The following is an 18,042-nucleotide window of genomic DNA, read 5'->3' as shown; positions in this document are numbered from 1 at the left end:
TGTATAGAATAAGGATAGATCTGGTTTCCATATTGCATACCTCACCATGATCTCTATTTTAGGAGCAGTATGTGTGTATGGTTAGTTATGAATTGTGGATAGGTATGAATTGTGGATTAGAAAGCAGAGAGTCACAAAGGAGTTGCCAGAAAAGAGACACAGATGAAGAAAAAGAGGGAGGGGTAAGTATGGGAACTACTGAACTAAGATGGTACACAACCAAGACTCCTCTTGCAGTCCATACTTTTAAACAGGAAAAAAGGGAGGTGGAGAGATGGGGTGGGGCATGGATCGTGCTAATCAGAAAAAGTAAAAAGCTTTTCAATCATTTTTTATTACCAACCTAGGTTTGATGTCCACATTATTATTTTCATTTGTCCAGTAAGTAATGCTATTGGAACAAAGTTTGGTATTTGAGAACATGGAATATATACTAAGGTGACACATAGTGTTTATTAAATGTGTTGCAATGCAATGTGATTATTCCAACAGAGGGAAAAACGTGAAACTGGATTTGCTATATATTTTTGTTTGCTTCAAAAATGCAGCATAGATTTTTGTCACATTCATTTACTTCAAGTACATTCTCTCACAATTGCATTTCCTAGCACAATGACTGGCATATGGTAGACAACTTTTAAGGTTTTGGAATGAATAGGTAAGAACTCAGAGAACAATTGTAGATATGGAAAGATTCCTACTGTTTTTCTAGATTTGGGTTCCTTAAAAATACAAACACACACATGTTGTGTATCTAACAGCTCTATTTCTACCATACCTTTATTGAAAGCTACTTTCTGCAATTATGTAATAACTTATTCACCATCCACATCTTTCTACATTTTGATTCCCTTTGTATAGAGATGGAGAAAATCCTAAGGCTCTTGGGAAAGTTATTCAGTCATGAAGCAATCTCCAAAGTTGTATTTTGGCATTACCTAACTAATGCACAAATTTTCATTCATTTCATTCTTATTGATATTACGTATAATATAACATTTAATGTTCACAGAAAAGTAACTTCTATTTTAAGAAGTTTACTCACAGAACCATAGTTTGTGCATTTAACAGTCACTATGAAATATATATCAAACATTAACCATCATTTTAGAGAACAATTTAAAAACTCTGAAGTAATTACTTTCCTTAACTTTGTCATCCCAACATTCTGGGTATAGGCATTGTTGGAAAAATATACAAACCAAAATCTCCCAACCCAGAAATCCTCTCCACAAACGTTAGTAGACAAAACCCTTTTATTATTGAATAAGCATTAAACCAGACTGTGATGCACATCACAGGCAACTTGCTAAGAGATTGCAAAGACAGAAATCTCGCCCTTTTATATAGCCAAGTATATACAACCCATTACATACACGTTTTCAAGATGAACAGTAACTAGTCCTCAAGTAAGAGGACCTGACATTTGTGTCAGATATAATTCATCTTTACTTAGTAGTTGGGGTGACCGTCTGTGTTAGTTAACTGGTTTTATCCAGAGGAAAAACAAACTTCTCCTGTCTTTATGACGGAAGGTAATTTTGCAACATGGAGCAAGTTGCTCACCGAAGTTAGGCTCCAACGCTCTCACGGAAACTGGGAGATAGGGAGGGATGCTACTCACTTGATATGTGCAGCATTTAAAAAAAAGAAAAAGAAAAAGAAAAAGAGAAAGAAAGAAAAAAAAGGAAGTAAAGAAAAAAAGCTTCCAGGTTCCAGAGACATTCCTGATCCTAAAGTTGACAAGTTGACTATCTAGTCCTCAAATGGATTTACATACATTTCAAAGAGTTGAGAAAGTACTTAACAATTAAGAAAGTACTTTAGTTTTCTAAGACAAATGCTCAGAGAAAAAGGGACAGGAAATCTCATCCCCTATTTTCAACAGGGAAAATTAAACCTCTTATTTAAAATTTTTATGTTGGTTTTTGTTTCTTTAGCTTTAAAACAGTAGACTTAAAAAAAAGTCCAACTAAAGATTTATGTTTTCCTATGTGTAGGGCTGTTCTCTGTGGTTAAATAAATAACCCTGCTTAGAGAAAATATTCACCACTCTTCATACTCAGTTTTTGAGAGGGAGGGGAAATACGGCATTGACGCTATGTGGTTTAACCAATGCAAAAGATACACCGCCTTAAAAAGCCTACTACAGGAACATGGGAGGGTCACACCCTGAATAATGACGAATACCTATCCTACTGTTACTGATCACCTAGTAATAATCTTGTAGTTCACATTACTCATTTTTCACCAAATTCTTTTGGCGAAGGACGCTTCAGAAACGGCCATTACTGAAGAGCAGACCCATCTGGGTTCTCCACGCATTCTAGACTCCCGAAGAGGTAAGAATTTATTATAGGGGGCTACTCCCAGGACCTGCTGTATGCTTTTAAACATCCATTACAATTCCAGCATTGAGTTTCTAACATTTTTAGGCAGGCTCAGGCACTGGGAGTACAGGATTGAAAGACAGTTCCTGCCCTTAAGGGACTCAGAGTAAACTGGAGTTGCTGAAAACCATTCTAAAGCAATCCACGTTAATAACAGATGCAAGTAAAATGTGGGAACGTACAGGAAAAAGTGACCAATTCTGAGGCTGAAAAGTGCCTATTTTAGGGGTGGGGGCCTCGCGGCCCTAAAGCGGCTTCCCTTCCTGGAGATTTCAGCTCCGCGGACCGTCCAGCGCCTTGCGGACACACTTAACATTTTAATCACGCCTCCGCCCCCACTCTCCGAATTCCTTTCCGGCTGCCGACCCGCCGAGTAGTCCCTTCTAGGCGGCCTCAGCTTATCATCCTCGATCCGGCCACTTCCCGGCCACGGCCAGGCGAGCCTCCCAAAGTTTCCTGTGACGCCGTCGTCCGCCTCCGGCCCCATCTCACCCCGGCAGCCCAGGACACCGGCTAGGGAGGAGCAGGTTACCGAGGCGGGGAGAGCGGCACAAACGCGCACACTTCGGGACTCCACCCGGGCTGGTGAGCGAGCCCAGAAGGCGGCTGCTGCAGCTCCGCGCCTCCACTCCCAGGGCCCGCAGCCCGGGCTAAGCGTGCGCCCACCCAGCCTAGGGCCCAAGTCCTGCCCCTTCGGGGCCCGGGCCAATCGGCCGCTCCCCGCCTCCTGGGAGGTAGTGGAGGAAGGGACTGAGGGCCGGGCGGCTGCGCCCGCCTTCCACTCTTGCCCATTGGCTGAGGCCTCGAGGGTGCCCGGAGACCGGAGTGCAGCGGGATTGGTTGCAGAGGTTCGTGACAGTGGCTCCTATTGGCTGTGGCAGCCCCCGTGACGCGGGGTGGTGACTGGCTCCGGAGTCCGAGGGGCTCCGGCTTGTCAGGTTCTAGGTAGGTGCGTTTCGCGCCGCCGGCGGTAGGCGCTGTTGCCCGGGGCAACGCGGGGGAAGGGGGTAAGAGGAGGGAAGGCAAGCCTAGAGCGGGGGCAACAATCCCTGCCAGCAGAGGGGCGCCCGGGATTCGGCCCGGGCGTTGAGGCTTTTCCTCCGCCCTCAGCCAGCGCCCCCGCCAACCCCCGTCCCTGGCTGCAGGGTCATCCGCCCATCCTCCAGCCTGCAGCGCAGCATTCCTGGTTGGGGCTTGGGCCGGGCTACACACCCAGCCCCACGAGGCCCGCCCCTCCCACCACCATCCCGGGACCCGAAGACTGAGGGGGCGGGTGCCCGCGCGAACGGGCTGTGGCGGGCGCAGTGGCTCCGCCCCGTCGCGGGGTCTGGGGGCTGCTAGGCGTGAGGCGGGGTTGGGGGGGGACTGTGGGCACCGCCCAATCTTGCCTGTACCCGCACCCCTTTTCTCGGCGGCACTCATCTTCTGGGCGCCGCCCTCCCGCTGGGGTGGCACCCTCAACCCCTGGTGTTCCCCAATCCCTTCCTGCCTCTGGAGCCCCGCAGTCTCCCTTGACCCGCTGGGTCCTCCCCAGCTCTCCGCCTGTCACTTTCTCCCGCTTTTATCCCCTACCTCATCTTTCTCCTCCCGTCTTGGCCAGAGGCGTCCTCCAAGAGTCTACTCAAGAGATCTTAAATGTGAAGCTAGTGTTATTGGTAATTTCTGCTCTGTGGTCTCTTTGCCGGTTAGAATTGGGGAGATGTTTGGAGGCACCTTCAGGGGTCATCTTTCTGCCTTACAGTTTCCCTTAGGATCGACTTTGTGAATACGCTCATTGGGTTGTGTTGGTAGGGACAGGGTACTTCTTGCATAAATTGAGGACTTTATTGTGAGGTGGGCACTTTGTACGTTTATGATTTTGCCATCCACTGTAGTGCATTCCAAAATCTAATAATTTGTTAAGGCTGGTAGCCTTACATTTTTCCTTCGCCTTATGGTTAAAAAAAGAGAAACTTTTTAACCTTTTTAATTCAGAAGTTGCGTATATTAATGGTGGTCTCACTATCACTTTGACGTAAACTGCTGTAAAGGTGTACTGCCATTTTCCTTTTATCCAGATATTTTAAGATAATAAATTTCTCAGATGAAGTCACCATATATAGAAGTGTAATGGAAAAATAATTAAGAGAATAGATCAAAACTATTTTAGTGATTAAAGATTAGAAAATACTTTTCAATTCATACGTGGAATGAGAATAGGATTAAAAAAAACTATTGCAAAATCTATAGTGCAGTATTTGTAGTCCTGGTATATGTACCTATGTTGCCTTTAAGAAGACATTTGTGAATAGCTGCAGGTTTGTCAGGAAGGCAGAGTGTATCTTTTTGTAGTCCAGGAAAGCTTTTCTGCTGGTACTTTTGAGCCAAGAGAATTATGCTTCCAAAGATGCTGGTAATATATTAAGAGAGTACATAGGCATACTTCTGTTTTCATCTTTGAAAGACCTTTGGTGAAGATCTGTTTCTCTTCTGCATTGATTGTTGATAGCATTAAATATACATCATCTAAAACTATATAGTGTCAAGTTGATGCAGCTTCTGCACTACTACAAAGGTTGATGTCTTTAGTTCAGAAGAAAGAATTCAGGCTTTGGTAGACAAATCACTTACATTTCATCTTCAATCTACATGTTACTGTAACTCTGGACTGTGAACATTTCAAATTTGCCAGTTTTTTCTCACCTATTTTACTATGAAAAATTTCAAACAATGCAGAAGAGTCGAGTTGAACCCACCACCTATATATTTAGCAATAGCGATTTCAAGGCTACTGTTACACAGTAAACATTAAGGAATAGAGGAACTGAAATGATCAAGCTTAAAAAGCAGCATATGTGGGCGGGCGCGGTGGCTCACGCCTGTAATCCCAGCACTTTGGGAGGCCAAGGTGGGCGGATCACTTGAGGTCGGGAGTTGGAGACCAGTCTGACCAAAATGGAGAAACCCGGTCTCTAATAAAAAATACAAAATTAGCCAGGCGTGGTGGCGCATGGCTGTAATCCCAGGTACTCGGGAGGCTGAGGCAGGAGAATCGCTTGAAACTGGGAGGTGGAGGTTGCCGTGAGTGGAGATCGCACCATTGCACTCCAGCCTAGGCAACAAGAGCGAAACTCCGTCTCAAAAAAACAAACGAACAAAAAAACCACAAAAAGCCCAGCATATGTATATACATGTGTATGTAGTATATAGTATATGTGTATATACACAGCACCAAATTATAAGGTGCTTATTTTTGTTTGTAAGTGGGGATTGTACTTACTAAAACTATACTAACTTAATTACGTGAGACTATTCAAAGCGATCTTGTGAGTGAGGTAGGAAGTCATCATCTTTGTAATTAAGCCCAAATGAGTAAACTGCATTTTGGTAATCAGACAAAAGGAAATCTGATGAACTTGTTATACAAATAAAAGTTTTGCTTCAAAATTGGACTCCTGTGTAAACAGATTATAGTTTTGTACTTGATTTATAAATAAACATCTTTTGGAGGGAAGTCTAAGGGACTATCAGTTATGTAAAATTTGGTAACAAACTTGATAAATTGGGTCAATCTTATGTCTGTTCGTTTGGAATAAGAATGTATTTTTGTAATGGAAAAAGCTTACAAATGTGAATTTGTTTTAGTAGAACTGCTTCATGGAGACTGCAGTAATTAGATTTAAGTCAGTATTTTAATAGGACTCAACTATCTTGGGTGTTGTCTCATGGTTCTGAGGAATATTTTGATACAAAACTTCAATTTATAGTAAAGGAATAAGTGGAAATGGGTATAAATTCACACATTTTTATATCTGTGATTTTTCTATACCTGGGAAATTCCTGCACACCTCTTTAAGTATTTGAATCTTGCTCTTTAGTTTTTGCATACCCTGAATCTGTTTTTCATACTTCCTTCATTCATATAGTAATTTCTTAAATATTAAGGGCCATGTCTCAGAATTTATAGATCTCTGGATTGCTTTATTACTGTTTTTCCAGATTTCATTTCTCTTTGTTATGCTTATGTATGGTTAACCTATCATGCTATTGATAGACTAAAGAAAACAATTAGGTCACAGTTTTAGAACTTTAGTTGTAGATTCAGTAAATTCAGAAACAATTGGATTTTTTAAAATCAAGGCTCCAATTTTCCCTTCCCTCCCTACCTCCTTCCCTTTTTTACTCCTTTTCTTTTCTATTTTTATTTGATTATAAATGTTAAATGCCTTACAATCAATTCAGAAAAGTGTGGAGAAGAAAATGAAGTCACCCATCATTCTACCATAGTTAATGATTTGGAAACTAACAGAAACTTGGATTTCTTCTGTAACACTCTACCAATTATTGAGACTTTATGGTTTTCATTTCAGTGTATCTGCATTCACATCAAAATTTGTAAGAGTTCTTGAACTTGAGGCTGTTACCTTAAATTAGAAGAGGGCTCCTAGATCTGGGGGAAAAATGGAAAAGAATAAATAGAAGACAGATTAGAGTCAGAACAAAGGAATTAGACCCAAGCAGTTACTTTTTCTTATTCTGTAAGTATAAACATTTTAGTTTACCATATAAAACTGCTGTATGGCTGACAAAATAGGGGGCCATATTTTTTCTTTGGAATTCAAAATATCTAGGTAAAAGGAAGTTTTCTTGTTTTTTTCCAATAAATATTTCAGATTTCTCCATTTTTGGAGGATATTACATAATTCAGCTTTAAAAAATTTAATGTCATGCATGATTTGTAATTATTTTAAAAATATTCATATCAGACAATTACTAATTTTTAGTCTCTTCATCACCACCACTCATTATAAACTTGATATTGTCACTTTTTTTAGTAGGTATTAAAAGACTGGACATTTTATGTAGGTGTTCCTTGCTGGGTTGCAAAGTGTGGTGAAAAGAAGAGCCATTTATTTTAGAGTCAGATTATCTGGGAAAAGAAGAGCCATTTATTTTAGAGTCAGATAATCTCTTCTGTGGGATCTTGGACAAGTTATTTTATCTCTTTAAGTTGTAATTTTCTCATCTATTCAATAGGGATAGTAAAATTGCTGCACTAGCTTGTTACATAGAAGAAATGAGACAACGTAGGTAAGATTTAGGAAGTATTCAACTGACTTTAGGAAGTATTCAACTTCTGTATTCAGTTCTTTACATGATAACATTGATTTTATCTCTTCTTGTATTAATGTGTTTATTATACCATCCACAAAGTCCTTGTTTCAGACATAAGAAATTAAAATATAATGTACATTACATTAAATTTACTTAAGTTGAATGACATTGGCATTTATACAAATAAAACAAATAATTAGAAATATCTCAGATTAGCTGTTCTTTTCATAAATCTTAGATTATTGTATCTCAGTAGAGATAATTATAAATTTACTTTAAATGATTTTTAACCCCAAAATATCTCCAGTTTGTCTGGATTCCTGATTTGTTTTTCTTTTTCCCTAGATGATCATGTGTTTTTGAATGGTTGCCCTAAATTCCTTTCATTTAAACCACAGGTATTAGCTACACGTTACTGTCTTAAATCTCTTAAGTAGTGCCCCTGCAAGCACATTTTCTCAATCTGTTTAAAATTTAAACTTTATTTTTAAATTTAATAATACTCTTATTTGTATATTAGTTGTATCTTTTCCACCTCCTACTGAAACATACGATTATTTTTTAAGGAGCAGTATTTTACAGATATCCTATTTTAGATTGTGTGTTCTCTAAATATAGGGTTCCGATTCTTAAAGAACATACAGTTTAAATGGGCAGACCAGCCTATAGTTATTCTGTGTAGAGAAGCAAGCACTGAACTGAGTTAGGAGTTGAACTAGAGTCCATATGGTCTCATCCAGCAGTAAAACAGATTTTTGTGATTTAAGTCAGTGTTTCTCGTATTTTTTCCCATCCAGGTACAAGATATTTACATGTGTGACATATTCCACTGTGCAGTTTTCTAGCATGCGAGCTCTAATTCAGTCTCTCTCCTATTCAAGAAAGCATATTAGTATGCAGATGATTGAGAGTGACATCATTATGGGTATAAACTTGAATCTACTCTGATTTATTGGAGAAAGTGAGTCATTAAAAAATGTGGGCTGGGTGCAGTGGCTCATGCCTGTAATCACAGTACTTTGGGAGGCTGAAACAAGAGGATCACTTGAGCCTAGAAGTTTGAGAACAGCCTAGGTAATATAACGAGACGTCACTCTACAAAAAAAAAAAAAAAAATTAGCCAGATATGATGGCATGTGCTTGTACTACTGCTAAGGAGGCTAAGGCAGGAGGATTCCTCGAGCCCAGGAGTTCAAGACTGCATTGAGCTATGATTGTAGCACTGTGCTTTGGCCTGGGCAGCAGAGTGATTCCCTGTCTCAAAAAAAAAAAAAAAAAAAAAAAAAAAAAACAGTCTAAGTATTGGTAGTAACAAATTCTGAAGACATACCTTACAATTCTATAGTTAGGACCCAAGTTATTTCTACATTTTCCTGAAGTGAATGCCCCACTAGTTTTTCTTATCATTCTTATAATGCTACAGACGAAAATATTGTTACACTAATTTTATGTAATTAATAAGAGTCCTACATTTAAAAGTTAGAATAACTTAATGGATATTTAAAAATATTTGGGTAACAGTACCTCAGTCTTTATTGTGACTGAAATAACACTAATTGTAGAAAACTGGAAATTAGTTTTCTAGTATAAATCATTTTACTTGCAAAAAGGCTATATCTATATTGGGACTGATGGTTTTAGGAAAAGTGGAAACAGTACTAGAATTTTTATTTTCTAGGCACTTAGAATATAAAAATGCTCTTTACATTGGCTCAGTCAGAAAAGTATCTTTGCATTACTATGAATAGAGCTTACTTTTAAATCAGTCACCTATGTGGAAGTACCACATATAATATACAGTTCTAAGTGAAGACTTAGAAAAACTATGTTCAGTAGACCTTTGATATTTGCAAGTGGTATTTCTTGAAACCTTTGTGAATCTAGGATACAGCCACCTCCGTAAAATGTAGTCAAATTTAGTGGAAAAGTTTAAGTGATGCCTTCAGACTCATACAATCTAGTAAGTAGGACTTGAGTCTTTAAAGCTATTGATTTTTTTGCTTCTAAAATGAAGACCAGACAACTTTGCATTACATTATTTGTTTACAGGCAAGTTTCTTATTCTTGCCCCTTGTGTCCTATAGTTTGCGGAATAGAAGAGCATTTCTGGCTTAATCACAAAGCTTCCTGCATTGTCACAAGGTTTAGTCCTTGGTCGCTCTAAGGCTTTTCTGTATGCTGCTGTTTCTTGGATGTTTTCTCCCTGGAGTTGAACATTTCTATAGCATGTGTCCTTTCTACTCTCTGAATGTCTTCAGCTTGGGAGAATTTCCCAAGCTTCTGTGGATTGATGGGGCTCTCTTGTTAATTTCACATTATACAAAGAAAAGTGCATTTGACTCTTCTAGCAGTGTTCAGGGTTTTTTTTGTTGTTGTTTTTTGAGACAGAGTTTCACTCTTGTTGCCCAGGGTGGAGTGCAATGGCGCAATCTCAGCTCACCGCAACCTCCACCTCCTGGGTTCAAGCGATTCTCCTGCCTCAGCCTCCAGAGTGGCTGGGATTACGGGCATGCGCCACCATGCCTGGCTCATTTTTTTGTATTTAGTAGAGATGGGGTTTCACCATGTTAGTCAGGCTTGTCACGAGCTCCTGACCTCAGGTAATCCACCCGCTTCGGCCTCCCAAAGTGCTGGGATTACGGGCATGAGCCACAGTGGCTGACTGCAGTGTTCAGTTTTGATAACAGATGTGTCAGTAACCACCGTAACAGCTATACCACATCTTGTTTTATGAAAATATTTGGCATCAGCTGGGAACTGTGGCTCACGCCTGTAATCCCAGCACTTTGGGAGGCTGAGGTGGGTGGATCATCTGAGGTCAGGAGTTTGAGACCAGCCTGGCCAACGCGGTGCAACCCTGTCTGTACTAAAAAAATACAAATATTAGCTGGGTGTGGTGGCACTCACCTGTAATCCTAGCTATTTGGGAGGCTGAGGCGGGAGAATTGCTTGAACCCAGGAGGTGGAGGTTGCAGTGAGATGAGACCGTGCCATTGCACTCCATCCTGGGCAACAAGAGCGAGAAACTCCATCTCAAAAAAAAAAAAAAAATAATAATAATAAATTTAAAAAAAGAAAATATACAGTGTCTTGACTTTCTCTTGAATTTTTTTTTAGAATTACATGCTTTCTATGTACTTTCTTATATAGGTTAACCATTATTTAAATTTTCACTAAGGTTTTACAAACTTTGCTTTACTAGGAGCAAAGGAAACATTTTCAGGTGTTACCTTTTTTCTTTGTTTCAGTATAGAAGTGTGTGATGGACTTTCAAATATGGAAAATCCAGTCACTATCACATTTGCCATCCATTCTGAATCTACTCCAAATTTATATATTTGGCTAATACCATTACTTTGTGATGCCTGTTTACTTTTTATATATTTAATAAATTTGCTATAGTGGAGTAATTAAGGGGAACTAAACAATGTTGTTTCAGATAATTATTAATGATAAAAAATGGCAATAGGTAATTATCTAATTATAGGTCAATATAACTAATTAATATGATACTATATAATTATCTAGTTAATGATAGATCAGTATTTCAATTATAAGCATTTATGTTGGGGATGATGTATAAGAATTATGTAGATTTATATACAATAGAAACTTTTTACAAAGGAAGAAGCCAATTTCTTTCTCCTACATACACACACATTTTTTGTTTTGTTTTTGTATAGTTCTTTTTTGTCCCCTCCTCAACATTTTAACCTCTCAGGTAGAGGTAGTTTCTGTCACTATAAGTCTTAAGTCTTTTAGTAAATTATATGGCTTCAGATATAATGGTGGTGGCACCAACATTTCTTTAGTACCTGCTAAAAGTGCGATGCACTTTTGTACATTTCTTTTGAATTTATGAATTTGATGGCTTGCATGTTCTTTTTGTGATCTGGAACCAATTTTAGGTCATATCATTTATCCAAGGACACCCAGTTATAAAATGATACTGGGATTTGAACTTGGGTGTTTCATACTTTAAACCTGAAATAAATGTGAATGGTAAAAGTCTAAATATAGTAAACTATTAATGGTCCTGGATTTAATAGAAGTTTCCGCTATTTGGGAGCGACTCTAAAGGTCTATGTTGAAATATTTGCAGTTTTGCTGAGATTACTTCCTCTTATTAGAAGCAAGACCCTAACATGTTCATGCTCCTGGCTGTCTTGTGTCTATATTTTGCTTTGGCTTTGTTCTGTTTGAGATTGTCCTATACTGTAAATTATGTGAAGTTATAAAATGTTTCTTTGTAAAATAATTTCCTGAAAAAGAAAGCCAGCTGCTATAAGTGGAGAGAGAATAAAGAGGCCTGAGAAGGCGGTGGATCTTAGCTAGAAAACAGACATTTATGAATAAGTTTAACAATGGAATGTTGAATTTAGTGAGTCTTTGATCTTGATGCGAATCAATCCACCATGCCTTAGAGGTTAAAAAAAGTTAATTTGTGAAACATTTTCATTTAGTGTTCCAGCTCTGTCAAAAATTCTCATGGTCTTTAGACAGACTTCTTGAAAATGTCAGGAATCTTACGTTCATAAATCCTGTCCTCCATCCCTTCTGTCCTACCCTCAACAATAATATTTGAAAGGAATTTGTTTATTAACAGCTACTACTTTCTAGAAGTTAATATAGTTCTGACAAATATCTTAAAATGTTAACATAAACAACAGTGTCCTAACTTCTGGGATAATAGGGGTTTGCTTTTGTGACTATTTCACAATTAATCATAACAATATAGTAGCTAGACTTTGGTGGTTGCCTGTTTTAAGTTTCTGATTTCTTTTCTGTATTTTGGAGCCTAGTTTACCCTGTGTCTGGAACTGGCATTCTAAAATCTGAATGTCTTAGCTTGCTATTACATACAGTAATATCATGGATTTTGAAAGAGGATGAAGATGGTGAACAGATAGGCATGCCCTTCAGTCTACATTATAAAAACAATGTAGAAATGTTCTATGCTAGACAAGAGGCAAGCTGTTGCAGGAATGGGACAGAAAGCAGGAAGGCATGTGATTCTTCCATTTTCGATCTTTCTACAGATGTTACTAGAATGCTCACCCCATGTGAGGATTTAGCTTATAGCTACAGATAATTATAAAGCATAGAGAGGTTTTGGACTGTTTTCTTGAGAGGCAGTATGGTGTAGTGAAAAAAGCAAACCTACCTAGTGTTGAATCTGTGCTCCTAGTAATAGCTGTGTGAATTTAGACAAATAATTTAATTATAACTTTGGAATTTTTCAAGTTCAAACTAAGGAGGACAATACTAGAATTTTCACTATTCTTCAGTTGCATGAGGCCAAAACTCCACTCATACTTAAGGCACTGAAACTAGAAGTATATTCTCTTTAGGTACAGATATACTCATGCAGGCCTTCTCCACGTGGAGCTCTGTGACATTTCTTTCATTTGGGTTCAGGAAGCCAAACATAAAGACTTCTGTTATCCTTAGTTCTAGCAAAAGTTCCAGGATTGTGTCTCGTTGAATGATTCCAATCATTTCCCCATCCCTGATCCCGTGGTTACAGAGATGATGTATGATGATAGGCTGTATCTGGATTAGATGCTAACTACTGGAACTAGAAACAGAAAGTGTGGTCAGCTATGTCTAAACCCTTTGGCCTGAGAATCACAATGGTTAGACTCACTGGAGAAAAGAGAAGATACTGTGACCCTGGAAAGAGGGAGTAGATGCTGGGTGAGCAAAACACATTTACTATAGTCCTCTAGTGTGCATACATGTCCTCCCTTGTATACCTGCCCTTGAAAAAAATGCCCTCACCTATCGTGTAAATTTTTTGCTTATAACTTTCGATGCATTTACCACCTGTCCCGTAACAAAAGAAGACAACTAAAAGATTTAAGTACTGCATCTAGCTTTAAGACTAGGATCTCTGGATAATTTCTTTAGTTCTGTTTGAACAGACTGTCTCAGGGTCTAGCAACTTGCAGTTGACCAGTATAATTAATTGTAATAAGGCCAGTATTCAGTGATAGAAGGAAAATAGCATGTGGACAGCAAAAACCGTTAATTGATATCCTACTTCATCACTCTTAAGTTCTGCCTGCTGTAAAGTCCTGAACATGGACATAATTCAGGCAAGTGCTTAACCACTTTGTAACAAGGATGACCTTTCCCCCAGTTTCCAATACTTTGTTCTCATTTCTGTCTGAGACCTCATCAGAATGGCCTTTACTGTTCATATTTCTGCCAATATTCTGTTCATGGCAACACAGTCTTTTTCTAGCATTCATCTTCAGAACTGTTCTAGCTTCTACCCATTACCAAATTCCAGAGCTGCTTCCACATTTTTAGGTATTTGTTATAGCAACATGCCACTTCTCTGGTACCAATTTCTGTCTTAGTCCATTTTGTGCTTCTATAACAGAATACCACAGACTGGGTAATTTAAAAATAATAGAAATTTATTCTCTCACAGTTCTGGAGGCTGGAAATTTCAAAATCAAGGTGTAGACATCTCATGAGGGCCTTCTTGCTGTGTCCTCACATGGCAGAAAGCTGAAGGGCAAGAGAGGGATGAACTGTGTGTCCTCACATAGCAGAAGAGAAGAGAAGAAAACACATTCCTGCAAGCTCTTTTTGTACCAGCATTAATCCATTCATTAGGACTCCACCATCATGGTTTAGGTTTAGGTTTGAGACCTAAACACCTTCCAAAGGCCACACCTTCCAATACCATAACACTGGGGAAGTTTTCAGTACGTGAATTATGGAGAGCACACATTCAAACTATAGCAACTGGAAGATAGAAAAAGGGGAAACAGCCCACAGAGATAACTCGTCCATAATACAGGTATATTTCACTGGATAGATATGATAAGGATTTTTTGCCCTGGCAGTAGAATAAGATTTTTGCTTAGCCAATATGGCAGAATGGATGTTGCATTAGCAGTCACAAAAACAACATTACTCTTGTACATCTCCATCAGAGCTTTTGGGTGACCAGGTGACCAGGTGCATTGTTGATGATCAATACTATTTTGAAAGCAGTCTTTTATTCTTTTTTTCTTCTGAGCAGTAGGTCTGAACAATGGGCTTCAAATATTCAGTAAGCCGTGTCGTAAACAGATGTGCTATTATACAGGCTTTGTGTTTTCATTCCTAGAGCATAGGCAGAGTAGATTTAGTATCATTCTTATGGACTGTGCATATTTAGAATGGTCACTGAGCATTGGGCTCAGCTTAAAGTCACCAGCTGCATTAGCCCATAACAAGAGTCAGTCTGTCCTTTGAAGCTTTGAAGTCACGCATTAACCTTTTTTCTGTAACTATGAAAGTCCTAGATGACATTTTCTTCCTATGTAAGGCTGTCTCATATACACTGAAAATCTGTTGTTTAGTGTAGCCAGCTTCATCAGTGATCGTGGCTAGAGTTTTGGATAACTTGCTGCAACTTCTCCATCAGCACTTGCTGTTTCACCTTGCACTTTTATGTTGAGGTAGCCTCTTTCCTTCATCTTCATGAATCAAACTCTGCTAATTTCAGAGTTGTCTTCTGAAGCTTCCTCACCTCACCCAGACTTCAAAGAATTGAAGAGAGTTAAGGCCTTGTTCTGCGTTAGGCCTTGGCTTAAGGGAATGTTGTGACTGGTTTAATCTATCTAGACTGCTAAAACTTTCTTTATATCAGCAATAAGGCTGTTTTGCTTTCTTGTCATTTGTGTGTTCACTGGAGGAGCACTTTTCATTTTCTTCAATAACTTTTCCTTTGCTTTTACAATTTGGGTGTTTGGTTCAAGAGGTTCAGCTTATTTTGGCTTTCAACATGCCTTCCTTACTAAGCTTAATATAGCTTTTAATTTAAAATGAGGGATGTGCAACTATTCCTTTTATTTGAACACTTAGAGGCCTTTGAAGGGTTATTAATTGGCCTAATATCAAATTGTTGTATCTCATGGAACAGGGAAGTCCAAGAAGAAGGAGAGGGAGTAGAGAATGGCTGGTTAATATAGCAGTCAAAACACACATAACACTTACCAGTTAAGTTCACCATCATATATGAGTGTGGTTCTTGGTGCCCCAAAACAGTTAAGATAGTAACGTCAAAAATCACTGATCACAGATGACCATAAAATATATAATAATAATGAAAAAGTTTGAAATATTGTAAGCATCACCAAATGTAACACAGAAACGTGAAATGTGTATATGCTTTGGAAAAATGGTGCCAATAGAGTTGCTCAGCGCAGGATTATAATAGAACTTCAATTTGTAAAAAAGGGAGTATTTATAAAGTGCAGAAAGTTGAAGTGCAATAAAACAAGGTGTACTTGTCTGATTTATGAGGACAGCAATTTACCAGCTATTTTGCTTATTAAGGATTGCTGACTTCTTACCCTACAATAGAGGGTTACCAAGTTTGCCTCATTTTCTATTATTGACTCAGTCCCACATTTTAGAAGTGTAACTTGTGTTACCTTATTTCTATAGTATAATAATTTCTTTTCTTTTCTTTTCTTTTCTTTTCTTTTTTTTTTTTTTTTTAAGACAGAGTCTCACTTTGCCACCCAGGCTGGAGTACAGTGGCATGATCTCAGCTCACTGCAACCTTGGCCTCCCAGGTTCAAGCGATTCTCCTGCCTCAGCTTCCTGAGTAACTGGGACTACAGGTGTGTGCCTCCACGCCTGGCTAATTTTTTTTTTCTTTTTGTATTTTTAATGGAGACAGGGTTTTACTATGTTGGTCAGTCTGGTCTCGAACTCCTTACCTCAGGCAATCTGCCTGCCTTGTGGTATAAATTTTTATATTTGTTAGGCTTCTTTTGGATGCCAGTGACAGACACCTATTTAAAAATTTAGTCCTTCCCGTCTTTATAAATGGCAGTTCCATCTTTGTTTTTGCCCTGACCCGAGTGTGAGCAAAGTTATCCTTGATTCTTTTTCTTTCATTCCTCAACTCAGACTTTCAGCATACTCTGTTTTCTTCAAAGAAATACCTATAATCTGACTGGCTCTCACCATCCCTACTTGTGTCATCCTGGTTCAGCAACATCTTCTTTCTCCTTCTACATGATTCCTAAAAAGTCTCCCTGCTACTACTGTTGCTCTAAAAAAATAGCCTGTGTTACCCTTTTTAGACATAAGAGATCATGTCTCTTCCTTGCTCAGAATCTTTCAGGGGTTTCCCACATAAAAGCTCAAGTCCTTAAAATGAACTATAGTTTCATGGTCCTGCTTTCCTTACTTCATGCAGGATGTTTCTCCGAACTAGTTCTTCTCTGAACTATAGTTTAAAATGGGCCATGGTTTTGTGGTTCTGTTCTCCCTTCCTCATGCGGGATCTTTTTACTATTTTCTCCACCATTCACTGCACACAGGCCTCCTTGTTTTTCCTTAGATAGATATTTTATACTTTCTGTTCTGTCTGCTTAGAATACTCTTCTTCCAGATAGCGGTTCCTTCAGCTAACCATATGACTAACTTCCTTATCTCCTTCAGGTCTTTGGTAAATGTTACTTATCTGTAAAGTCTTTAATCACTCAACATATATTTGAAATCTACTACTTCATACTTACCTTTTTCTGCTTTAAAAAATAGTGCTTATTACTACGTAACGCTATTTTATTTACTTATTTTGTATTTTGTTTGTTTCCTCTCTCTAGAATACAGCCTCCATGAGGGCAAGAATTTTTACCTGTTGTATAGGAAAACTCATGGCACACAGATAGCATAGTAGGCTTTCAGCAAATATTTGTTGAATGAATTAATACATAAGAAAAAAAAGTGTGTTGCCTCATGTAACCATTAACTCTGAAACTCTGAAGGGACTGAGAATACCCTGTTTGCAAACAAGCAAGTTACCTTGCCATACTTTTATATACGTACATTAATAGAAGAGCCCTGGGTCAGAGACTCGGGGGGTTTATTACAGCAAAAGCAGTGGCCAGAGAAATATCTTCGTGCTGATTCTCCCTGCCCCATCTCTGTGACAAAGCAATGTGATGAGGGCTAGATGTTTACCTACACATGCAGCAGATTTGCATCACAGGAGAGGAGCCTTGCAATGAGGAGACTCCAAGCTTGTGTAGGGTGTTGGCACATCTGCCATCCTCCCCTGCAGAGCAAGAAAGATTACTCATTAAGCACATCTCTTCCAGAGGAGAGGGAGAAGGTATCTTTAGGTTTCTTACCCTAGAATATAAGTAAATGTTTCCAGGGAGGGGAAGGAGAGGGCTTAACTTCTCCAAAGCTCTTTGGAGTTTTCTATCTTTAGGGAGATGCTATCTCTAGCTTCCAAGACTATCTGTTATGCAAATACCCATTTGTAGTACATTTTGGTCAGAAGATTCTGTGCAGGAGAATGAGAAATGCAGAGTGAATTGTTTCCCAGCAGTAATTCTGAATTCCAGCAGCTGTATCTGTTTACATCTGAACTCAGATTTAGGGAGAAAATATTTTCAGACATTTCTCCATTTCTCTTCTCTTGGTTCTTTGATTGGGTTGCTTGATTGTCTAGTAGGTACTTATCATCATCTTTCAGTTTAGCAACCTTGGCTGAAAGATAACTTTCCTTCCTGATTCGCTTCTGCAGAAATGT

General features: G+C 38.9%; 1 protein-coding gene across 24 annotated transcripts in view; it reads left to right on the top strand.

Annotated features, from left to right (window-relative positions):
• Positions 1–18,042, top strand: part of LOC105471095 (FER tyrosine kinase) — a 692,543-nt gene that overhangs the window by 249,737 nt on the left and 424,764 nt on the right. For 5 of the 24 annotated variants that reach the window (XM_071098638.1, XM_071098639.1, XM_071098642.1 and 2 more), the window contains exons 1-2: positions 3,222–3,335; positions 15,993–16,114. The exons of 4 other annotated variants lie outside the window; for them this stretch is intronic. The gene's annotated coding sequence lies outside the window, so the exon portion shown is untranslated. Of the gene's footprint in view, positions 1–2,007; positions 2,343–3,217; positions 3,336–15,992; positions 16,115–18,042 lie in introns of those variants that run through there. 15 more of the 24 variants (XR_011624809.1, XR_011624807.1, XR_011624808.1 and 12 more) reach the window with 8 other exon arrangements.

The sequence above is a fragment of the Macaca nemestrina genome, chromosome 6 (genome assembly GCF_043159975.1).
Source record: "Macaca nemestrina isolate mMacNem1 chromosome 6, mMacNem.hap1, whole genome shotgun sequence".
Classification (NCBI taxonomy): domain Eukaryota; kingdom Metazoa; phylum Chordata; class Mammalia; order Primates; family Cercopithecidae; genus Macaca; species Macaca nemestrina.
Note: the sequence above shows the minus strand (reverse complement) of the source record. Positions and strands in the feature narration are given on the sequence as shown.